This window comes from Melitaea cinxia, chromosome Z, assembly GCF_905220565.1.
Source record: "Melitaea cinxia chromosome Z, ilMelCinx1.1, whole genome shotgun sequence".
Lineage (NCBI taxonomy): Eukaryota > Metazoa > Arthropoda > Insecta > Lepidoptera > Nymphalidae > Melitaea > Melitaea cinxia.
In genome coordinates, this window is record NC_059424.1 from 10,178,274 (window position 1) to 10,189,893 (window position 11,620).

Genomic DNA, 11,620 nt, shown 5'->3' on the forward strand with positions numbered 1-11,620 from the left:
CCTGTACCTACTATTTTAAAATGTAACTTTTTTTTATATATTTACATCTTCATAATTTTTACACAAGTTGTTACCACGCCTTATATATACATATATATTTTTATATATATATTTTTTTTCTTTTTATACAAAATGTGATAGATTAAATCTTAGAATTCTTTCCAAAACAGTGAAGAAACTTAATAAGTACCTAATACTATTTAATGGAACAGAATTATACCATATGTTTATGAAATTTTCAGTTATTTAACCAAATATAATATTTTAAACTCGTTAAATGTGTTGTTTTCATAAATATCAACCAAACAGATAATCTAAATAACAGGGAAAAAAAATCATATCATTTCTAATTTTTTTGCGGTATAAAGTTATTGATTTAGGAGAAATATACGTAAACTAATAATCGGTTTTACGATATTTTTGATAATAGAATAAGCATAAAATCAGTACACAAAACTCTTTTACAAAAATACAAAAAAAAAATCTCTATCTCTCATACTTAATCAAGTTAATGTATCCTAACTATTAAATATTTTTATTCGATTTTATTCAAAATAAATATTTATGATATATTTCATATATTTATATCCGCCAACCCGCAGCGGAGCAGCGTGGTGTTATTGATTTGTAGGATAACCTATTAATCAATGGCTCCAATCTTTCTTCTACGTGGAGAAAGAGGCCTATGCCCAACAGTGGGATGTTTCAGGCTTATTGTTTATATTTTATTTTATTTTTCATATATTTACTGTGTAGAAGAATCCTTGCTGTAGTTCAACATTTATTTCAGATACTTTTGAGTTCATTCACCTCATAAAAAACCAACCGGAACCCAGGTTCACAAACGAAGGGTGCCGATAAAACCAGTACAGACGAAGGGTACTTACCAACGAATGTTTTTTTTCCTAACACATACTAATATTATTATAACCCTTATAACACAGTTTCACAGACATTCGTTTTTATTTTTAGTATAGCATTTATTATTATTTATTTTAAAACTCATCTCATTTCGTTAAACTTCATTAATACCGGATTGAAAAAAATCTATTATAACTTTATCCGAAACTGAAGTTAAACCTTAATACAAAGACGATCAACTAATTAGAAACACCTGTTAATGAAACGTGTAAACCGAAAAGCCTTGTGCCACGCTGGCATAAAGTAGGAAATATGAGTGAGAGGTGTTCGAGTACATAATAGGAAAGCTTCCCGTATAGAAATCAATCGAAACGCACATGCGCGATCAGAACGTCTGCGATTCGCCAATACGGGCCAATGACGTCGCCTCCCTATTTAATAAATTTAAGTCTTAAATGCCATGTGGCATATCCTTGCATTTATTAAAATTGTATGAAACAAACAATATCAACGCGTGAAACAATAACAGGAGCTAAATCAAAATTCTTGTTAATAAATAAATATGTATGTACTACGGATTGTTGCTTATATCATAAAAGTGATTGCTGAATTATCGTGAGATATCTCGCGATAATTTAAAATAACAGTATGGTGGAATAGCAAACAGACATTAAAAATCATCTTGTAAAGACTACGATGAAACAGAAAGTAAATTTAGAAAAAGGATAAAAAACAGTACGTCATTAGCCAGACAAACAGCTGATTTTTATGCATATTTCGAGTGGCACGCTTATTCATCGGAGATCCGTCCTGACCTCGGATAAGCTAACGGCCGCGGTGCATTCGCGGTGGGTTCAACGGCACTCGTTTTTTAGCCATCATTTACAACAGACGCTATTCAAGACCTACCGTGTCTCTTGCTGAATTTAATAGATCCGATTACGATCGATCGTACGACCCTCGACGTATACTTTTATACGAGATTTTTGTGAATCTTTCACTATCAACTATAAATTTTAATTAGCTTGATTTAACATAGTAAAATAAAATTCCATCAAGAAATATATTTATTATTAAGTTTTCTGATATTTTTTTCAATTATTTTAATATTTTTATTTAATCTTAGTATATCCTAGTATATTTAACTTGCATAAACAGTGAAAAACATAGACGCTAATTTGTAGGGGTTGTATGAAATGTTTATATGTGAAATTAAAAAAAACACCTAAAATAATAAACACCTTATTTACGAATATAAGTATTTAAAATTATTTAAAAACGCTTCTATTTAAATTTTAAAGTATATAATTCAGTTAATTTGTCAAATATATAAGATCTATTGTCAATTTTGTCGACAGCATACTAAATCGAACAGTGCAACTGCGTTTAATGTCGTTTTAATTATGTAATATGCCAAGTGCTTATCAATGTAGGTATTTACATTTAGTTATACTTTTTGTAACTGCCTACTTTATCTACAATATTATGACAAAAGCGTTAACTGCGCTTGTTGAATGACCTCTGCTTGCATGCTAAATATTAAGCCAAAGTAAGATTTAAAAAAAAACTAGGATTATTTTTCAAGAGGAATCGTGATCTTTAGCACCTACAGAACCCCTATTTGACGGAAGCGGAACGTAGTTAGAAGTCGAACAACCTATATACAACATTTCATTACAAAGATTTTTTCTTATAAAAAAAGGCCGAAATAAATACTCCATAATGTTTAATGAATCAGGAAATGAGTATATAATCAATGCCAACATTTTTCCGATTTAAATATTACCTATACTTTTTTATAGGCGTAAGCGGAAATGACGATAAAGCACATAATATATGAATGTATCATTTTGCCAATCTGGTTGAAACAAAAGTTTTTGAAGTGATACTTCCTTTGGCGCGTTAGGGAAAAATGATGAGAATAAATTTTTACGATGCGTACGCACACCGTCACAAAAAACCTACAACCTGAAGTTAGTCAACGAAAAATAAGTTAGCAAACCGTGAAGTTAGCTAGCCAATGAAGTATAGCTTCTTACGTGCGTACATAGTAATAATACATAAGTACACATAAACACCCTTTTTTTAGGTTATGGGTTCATCAAAAACGCCTACTATTTCTGTGGTCTTCAAAATTCTATTAAGGTTGTAAACTCTAATTCGTCGAACAATCTCCTCCGTCTTTCTCCATCTGATGTGACATTGGCGAAATATCGGTGCTATCTTGACAATAAATAACAATAACAAAATGATAAATAACGATAATAACAATAATAAAAGTTTTTTTTTTTTTTTGTTACAATAATTCGAACGAATTTAATGTAAATATCTTTAATTTAATCATGCTTTTTTTTCATCGTTTACTATAAATTATGTAATTAGAGATATTCATGCGAAATTTAGGTATTTGGAAAGAAAGATATAAAGTAAGCTCACGTCTTCAGTACTCAAGTGTTTAATACCTCTTTAAATATTACTGTTTATTTACATAGACCTAGAATATATAAAGAGAGACGAGTCGTTGGTTCGTGAGTATTATTTTTATTATATTTATCATTTAAACTACTATATACATTTTAATAAATATATTACCTTATTAAATATTTTAATTAATATATTAACGTCATAAACTAAACAATACAGCGTAGGAATCCAAATAGAATGGACAAACAGTAATCATCACGATTTCATTTAATTCTTAACTCTTTGCCATTCGGTTGATTGTACGCAGTTATTAAAGGAGTTAACGTTTTGGCAACTTCCCAAAATTATAAACAGAAACTGCAATAACCTACAACCGTTGTTATTCTGTTTTCGCAGTTCTTTATAAAAACATTTACAAGGTTTTTGATTCCTTAACAAACGCGGATACAAAACTTACAAAAACATTAAAAACAAATTATAGCGCGTGAACCATCATTAATGTAGGATGCTTCAGGATATCTTACCTTTCTCATGATGAAACGTACACATTGTATGCGTTAAACATTTTTTCGTGCAGCGCAGATGATTTCATCTCCATTTACATCTTCGTCGCAACATCCGCCTGTCCAGGCATGTGGCCATATCTATAAACAAAGTTTAAATTTTAATCACAGTCACAAACAAATAATTTCATTCAATTCGTACGCATATAATTATAATGAAGTTATTTTGGAAAGTTAGCGACGTTATACAGTTAAGAATACGTGAAACGACTACCTCAAGCTAACTGTAAAATGAATTCGGACAAGTTATTGGCAGACGATATAAGCGTGCCGTATTTTAAAAAACAACGGAACCACCTGTAGTTACTAGTTACCATAACTCTTTAATAGCATGTAAAGTTAAAAAATATTTGAATAACCGAAATTGTCAGTACCTACAAGTTAAAACTTCAATGTACAAATTTAAAATATTTTTTTTTAAAGCTTTTTAAACTCATTCACGGGATCATTTTAGATTTTAGTAGTTAGTTAAATTATACTGGAAAAAAGCGACAAAAAAATATAAATTGCTCTTTAAAATAGCTATTATATAATTTTTGGAATAATTAACTGTGACACGTCTTGAATAAAAACAAGCTGTTCTTAATCCACGCTTTGTTATTAAGTATTTAAATATTCGTATACCACATAGTGAGTTTTAGCTAAGAAAATCCTTTTAATATGATTTTTGAATATATTTTTTTACCAACTGTAAAATATCTCCTTTTATCCAGGAAAGTAACATCTAATTTACGATGGCGAAAACTTAGTGACATAATTTCATCTTATCTGCTCATGTTAATAATAATTAATGCATATCACTTATTTTTGTTGCCCTATTTTATGCCTAACTTTAAGTACTCAATGCACAGAATTAGTTTCATACTTTTAATATTTATAATGCTAAACTCTCTTACCGACTTTCATGATTTCTTGTTTTAATATGTCCCGAGTGTCATTACTTGAAGTTATTTTATGAATTATATTTCTTTTTCTTACTTTTACTCACATTTTCTAAAGTTTGTAATCGTAAATATGTAACAAAATAACACAACTTGCTCTGTTAACGAATACTATGAATATGACAGAAACACTTCCTAAGCAATAATAATATAATTTTTTTATTCCAAATTCCCATTCCTTTGATATTCTTTACAAAACCGATTCAAATACATATGAGGGTATCGTTTTGACTACCGAATATTTCAGAATGCTCAACGTTTTCTAATAAGTTAGTGCAAGGGTCTACCCTTGTTCAAAGAACTTTTTGTACCATTTTTTTCTTCTTGAAAGCAACATTGATTGTTCATCGCGCTCTATCACTCTGCAATCACCATAAGTAAAAAAAGAAAACCTATTGCGTAATATCGAGCGTGTTTTTTGTGACAACTTTTGTCGAAGGATCCCAACTACCTGTCCCTACTAGTTCGTGGAACACGTTTCGTTTGATTTTGACTTTAAAAAAAAATGCGTTCCACATTTACAATGGCGGGAATACCATACATAACGTTTTTGTTTTATCTACTTTTGTACATATACGATCACAAAATGTGTCATTAGTAGAACTATTCATTGAGGTTACATCTCTTAGCAAAATAAACGCCTTTTAATTATAATGGAAATTTCTTACATGAATATTAATTAAGACGACTCTACTCTATGGCTAACACTTTTACTCGTAATACCAGACAAAACTCTTTAAAATAGTAACCGCAATTATGACATCTAAAACGTGTGTATAAATAAATGAATTTGCTTACAATTTCGGTGGTGAGATATGACTGACTATATTGAGAATGTAGCAGTTATCTGGATGAGTGGACAGTGTGGATGCATGTGCGCTTGGTCACGTTAGCTATGTTAACTGCGTGCCGACGCTCTGCTTAGTGTAACGGAACGTCACGACACGCCTTGCGTGACTCCTCATCCGGTTTTTTGAGACTTTGCATATATCTTCACTAATGTATATTTTCAATTCAGTATAACTAGTTTTATTTTTAGTCTAATAGGTATGTAGTTCCCACCCAAAAATTATAATAATATATTTTTTTATAATGTACAGGACATATAAATGAATGCGGTAACAGTGTTTCAACTGAAGAACATGTTTCAATCTTTGCAAAATTATTTATTCAAATGCGGTCACACGATATCAAGTCACGTCTCATCGAACTTCCAGGTTCTCAGTAAACGCTGACCGTGACTACTACTGAACTAATGTATAAAATTCTCGTTCGCGGTGTTTGTAGTTAAACTCCTCCGAAACGGCTTGACCGATTGTCATGAAATTTTGTGTGCATATTGGGTAGGTCTGAGAATCGAACAACATCTATTTTTCATCCCACTAAATATTAAGGGGAGTCCAACCCTAATTTTTTTTTTAATTTTTAGATAAATTATTTATTTTTTATTTTTTTATGATACAACATTAAAAAATACATACAACCCTAAATTTTCAACCCTCTACGATCAACCCATATTGTTAAATAGCGTTTAGCGGCAAGGCAACGTTTGCCGAGTCAGCTATTATTACAATAAATACTTATCGAACAAATAAAACGTTTATTATGTGTCTATTTTTAATAATTACTTTACGGTCGACAACCTTTTTGAAAGTGATTAACGATTATGAAGACACATCTCCTCAATGGATCATCTAGTTGACACTGTTGCTAATAAAAATTAAAACGAACTCAACTAACACTGATGAATTAATTTGATCATGGAAGTTTTCTTGTTTTCAAATAAATAAAGATACTGATTTCCGTTAAAAGTGAAATTACTTAAAGTGGAAATTACTTAAGTATTAAATTATTATTATTAAAATAAATTTTAAATGTTAAACCTAAAAATACAAATTATATCAAATGTTAAAGTTAAAAAAAAATTGTAATAAAAAAGTAGGTAAGTTAAAAATCTCATTAAGCTGTTTTAAAAATTAGATCGAGCTGATAATTTGTAATATTGCAACAAAGTAAAAAATGTAGACGCGTAGACAGACAACTTAGATGAATTACAAGAGTAATGCGCTCCATCTAGTTCATAACATGAGTTGTATTCCAATTAGGTAGCGCGCGAGAGATGAGCTTTCTTCACATGCCGAGCGTTGCGTGTGTCAGCAAGATTGTGGTTCAGTTACACTCCACTTCACACGGCCTGCTCGTATTATGAACCGCATACAATATGAATCTTGATACTAATAACCTTGTCTTTATTGGTTGCTTATCACTTTAAACTCACATCCTTTTCCAAAAATATAATAAGGGATAAAGGCACTAAAGTAAGGCACTGGGAAATATCCAGATCAAAATCTGGAACAGCCCGTCTGCAGCAGCTATCAAGCAGTGACGTGTTCCTGTGGTGAGTAAGGTAACCTTACACTCACCTCAAGAGCTCTTTGAGAGGGTCGGAGGTAGAGTCGGCAACGGCGCTTCCGATGGTTCTGGTGTTGCGGGCGTCTATAACCTACGGTAAATCGCTTACCCATACGTGGTGAGTTATACGCTTATTTGTCAACCTAGTTGTATAAAAAATAAATAAAAAAGGAAATTTGTGAAACCAATATACTGAAAAATTATTATAAATACGTACTCTGTAACAGCATTTAATAACAATAATAACGTAATTTCAAATTCTTAAGCCAATTCGTTAAATGAAAGTGTAAGTAAAAACAAGTAAAAAGGTCATCAATGGGCGTAAAGTGCTACCGTAAGTTATAATTGCATAAATAAAGCCGACGAAACGTACATCACATTTCAAAGTTTATCGCTTCAACAGAATATTGGTTTTAGTGAGAATGAAAAAGACAAAACATTTGTTAGCCGGACGTGCGCGCGCAGTTTTTACCGACCGAGTCGCAACTTGTTGCCCTCGCGGCCCGGCTTAGAACCGGCGGATAGAACGCCATCGATATGTCTACGCCCTCACACCAAACAAGCTTTACTTTTTATGATAGTTACACACAGTACGTTTTATTCGGAACGATGTATGTTTTAGTACTTCCTATGATTTCTCTTGATTTAGCTCGTATTGAATAAAACAATGAATGAGAATGAACTTTAATTAACAAGTTAATTGTTGCTTTATCTACGGTTTGGTTTTATTATTAAAAACCAAACTAACAATGACGCAAAAAGTGTAAGAGCTTAAATTTATTAATAGATACAAAATAATACACGTGGACGAATAACAAGACTACGCTAATTTAAGGCCCGTAGGCATGGTACATAACAGTGATCATTACCACTAAAAACGGGGTCTTTGTTCGCAATATACCTTGGCAATAACTGACCTAACACTAGATGCATCTTCATAGCAACCGAGGGTCGCATTGCACCTGGCGCCCGAATAGCTCGTTTTTACACAGGAACCGTATCTGTCGGTGGTAGTTTATTTTAATAAAGAGCGCGCAGATGGCGCAAGCGCAAGCTACGCTCGCTCGCTATTGTCGCGATTGTACACCCTATCGCTGGTACTCAGGGTACAGTTGGCGGCGGGCCACTCCCGAGTTCTGAGTTGTAAACAAACCGGGTGAGGGCAATGGCTGCCAGCCACTCCCCGCGCTCGTCGCGCCGACGACGCCATTCAACCGGGAAGTTCACGCTTTATTTTTAGTTTAACGAAGAAGACTATGCCATATTATAAAATATAACGGAATTTGCCGGTCTTCATGATAACGATTAAAATACTATATATACACAATAGTATAATCGTTGAAACATTATATTTGAAACCTAATCGAACAGCGAAGATTTTGTCAAATACGCTGCCACTTTAGTTTTACTAAAATAAAAATGCAAAACTTTGCCTACAAATAACGTCAAAGACATGATTTAGGTAGATCTATTTAAAGTAATTAAAGTAATAAAAAATATATATAAACTTTAACAAAGAAACAGTTATTTTTTAACTGGACTTGGGTACTTACGAAAAGAGCACGTTGTAAACCAACTGGATACAGACTCCACGGGATATTCTAAATCAGGTAAGAACACTGAGGTCAATATCCTGTCCACAATATTAGCAGGTACTTAACTGAATGATGTCTTCACTGAGGCGTCTTACGCAGCAGGGTGTACCACTTCCGCTGGGACGACGCGTAACTAACGGCATTGACATTGGACATTGAAATATCGAGGCCCTACAGAATTCCGAGGCCAAGAGCATGGGTACTACTGCTTTTGAGAATTGGTGTCTTCAACAGCGTTGGCTGCTACGGTTGTAGCGGCGGTGGCCGAGCACGAGTCAATGACCCGAGGGCGAGGAGGGCGCGGGAGGGTGCGCGCGCACGCAGCGGTGCCCCGCCTTTATTTATTACGCTACGCGCGGTGCGCTCGGCGCCGGCAACGCGCGGCGGGGCGGAGGCCGCATTCCGGGCGGCCGGCGCCGGGGCCCGCCGGGCATAGCTAAAATAACGCGCCCCAAACTATCTCGCAAAACGGCCGACGTCAGTAACGAGTCACACTTTAAAATAAGCCATCTCGAAACTTACTCGATTTCAGGAGCGCATGCCGAACACGTGCGTCAACCGCTTGAACCACTGTCTTTGCGCACATGCAACATATTCACTGTCCATATTTTTCAAAATTCAAGTAAATGGAAGTTATGTTGTTCCCACGCATTACTTTTTGTATGAATATACATAAATCAACACAGAAGTTCACATGGCGCGCGCGAACTGTCTTAACGGGTCGTACAAACACACGTCAGGTCAGTTAGCGATATGACGCATTAGTGAACGCGCGGCGCGGCTTTACAGTATGCGCGAGCAATCGGGGCGGTGTAGCGGACGCGGGGCCGAGGGAGCGTCGCCCCACACCTCGCGGCTTCGTGCTGCCCTCTACGCCGGGCTCATCGACCGCGCTCGCCCTCGCCGCGGCCCGCGCCACCGTACTTCTACCATGGCATGGCGCTCGCAGCTATACGCCGTGCCGCAACTCTAGAGTATTCCTATACAACGCTCGTTTCCCGCAATCAAATATACAGACCATAATCGTTTCATATCTTATTATTCAATAGAAAAATTGATACTGTATCAAATGCTGCTTTGCAAAATAATAAAAATTATGTAATATAAATATAGTTGCTTTTTAATCTATTAACAACTTTGAAAATCAATTAATACTTTCTTGGTACGTTGCCAATATAGGTCAATAAACGTTACTCATCGAATATTAGGTCTACTATAATTTCTTAATAAACAATATCATAAATCAATACCGAGTCATCACGATTCACGGTGTCCAATAAGTAGCTGTCACTGTTCACTTTGCAGGTTTGCACTGATACTGATGAGCGATTTGTTAAAAGACTGAAGTTCGCATGTAGCGAGTTGCTTGGTAGGTATTGGTCGTAGCCGCCAACCGTTCAAAACTTCAAAAACACGAGGACATCTTGACACGACGCGCATTGTTTTAATGTTCTCGCATTTTTCACTCTCTCCACATGACAGACACGAAATACAATTTAAAATGATAATTGACTAGCCCGTTGGCGCAGTTTGTAGTGCTTTCTGTTCCGCGGGTTGCAGCTTCAATTCCCGCCTAAGTCTGAGTGTAATATTTGTATTTATATATGTATGATTTATATGTACTTATATTAAATAATTGTGTTTGCTCGCAAACGAAAAAAAAAACGACTTCAATTACATCGACGAGTAACGCGTTATCAAAGATTACTCAAAAAGTAGTTATCAGATCTCAATAAAATTTATATGTGACCACATGACAAACATCACCTTTCAATTAAATTAAAAAAATTTTAAAATCGGTACACCCAGTAAAAAGTTAATGTGGATTTTCAAGAGTTTCCCTCGATTTCTCTGGGATCCTATCATCAGATCCTGGTTTCCTTATCATGGTACTAAACTAGGGATATTTTCTTTCCAACAAAAAAAGAATTATCAAAATCGGTACACCCAGTAAAAAGTTATTGCGGATTTTCAAGAGTTTCCCTCGATTTCTTTGGGATCCCATCATCAGATCCTGGTTTCCTTATCATGGTACTAAACTAGGGATATCTCCTTTCCAACAAAAAAAAATTATCAAAATCGGTACATCCAGTAGAAAGTTATGCGGTATAATACAACGTAGGTCTACGAAAAAAGCGTCAAGTAAAAACGCATTATTAGATATAACTCGAAAAGTAGTTGTTAGATCTCAAATAAATTTAAATGGGATCAATTGAGACACACCACCTTTCGATTAAAAAAAAATGTCGAAATCGGTCCACACGGTCAAAAGTTCTGATGTAACATACATTAAAAAAAATACAGTCGAATTGAGAACCTCCTCCTTTTTTGGAAGTCGGTTAAAAAATAGATCTATCACTCGGATATTACCTGTACCACAAGCATTAAGATTATTATCATAGGAATAGATGACCGTATGTGTATGTTATAAGATATTTATTTATTGGTATAAAATTCGCGTGATATGTGCGTAAAAGCATTTCCCAGCGACACAAAAAAATCGATAATCATCGTCGACCTGTCGCACATACTTCTCAGTGCCTCGATATATCGCCAGTCGATATGAAATCTCTACAGAGAATCTAGAACAGCCCAGGTCTTTTTAGATTCAAAGGCTTTCTCGTAGTCCACAAAAGCCATACACAGTGGCTGATTATACTCTTCCATCTTTTGTATAATTTGCGTAGAATATGGCCGAAGGTGCTGTAGCCATTTCGAAACACAGCCTGCTCCGAAAACAGCTTAAAGACGTGGCTTAGAAGAAGAGTGACTTGTTGTTACAATTTAATACAAAACATTTAGTTTAAAGTCGGTACTACTAGCA

General features: G+C 34.6%; 1 long non-coding RNA gene across 1 annotated transcript in view; it reads right to left on the reverse strand.

Annotated features, from left to right (window-relative positions):
• Positions 1-9,583, reverse strand: part of LOC123668605 — a 31,840-nt gene extending 22,257 nt beyond the window's left edge. The window contains exons 1-2 of the long non-coding RNA XR_006745602.1: positions 9,319-9,583; positions 3,810-3,929 (exon numbers count right to left, since the gene is read on the reverse strand). This is a non-coding gene — a long non-coding RNA (uncharacterized LOC123668605). The remainder of the gene's footprint in view (positions 1-3,809; positions 3,930-9,318) is intronic.
• Positions 9,584-11,620: the final 2,037 nt, after the last annotated feature.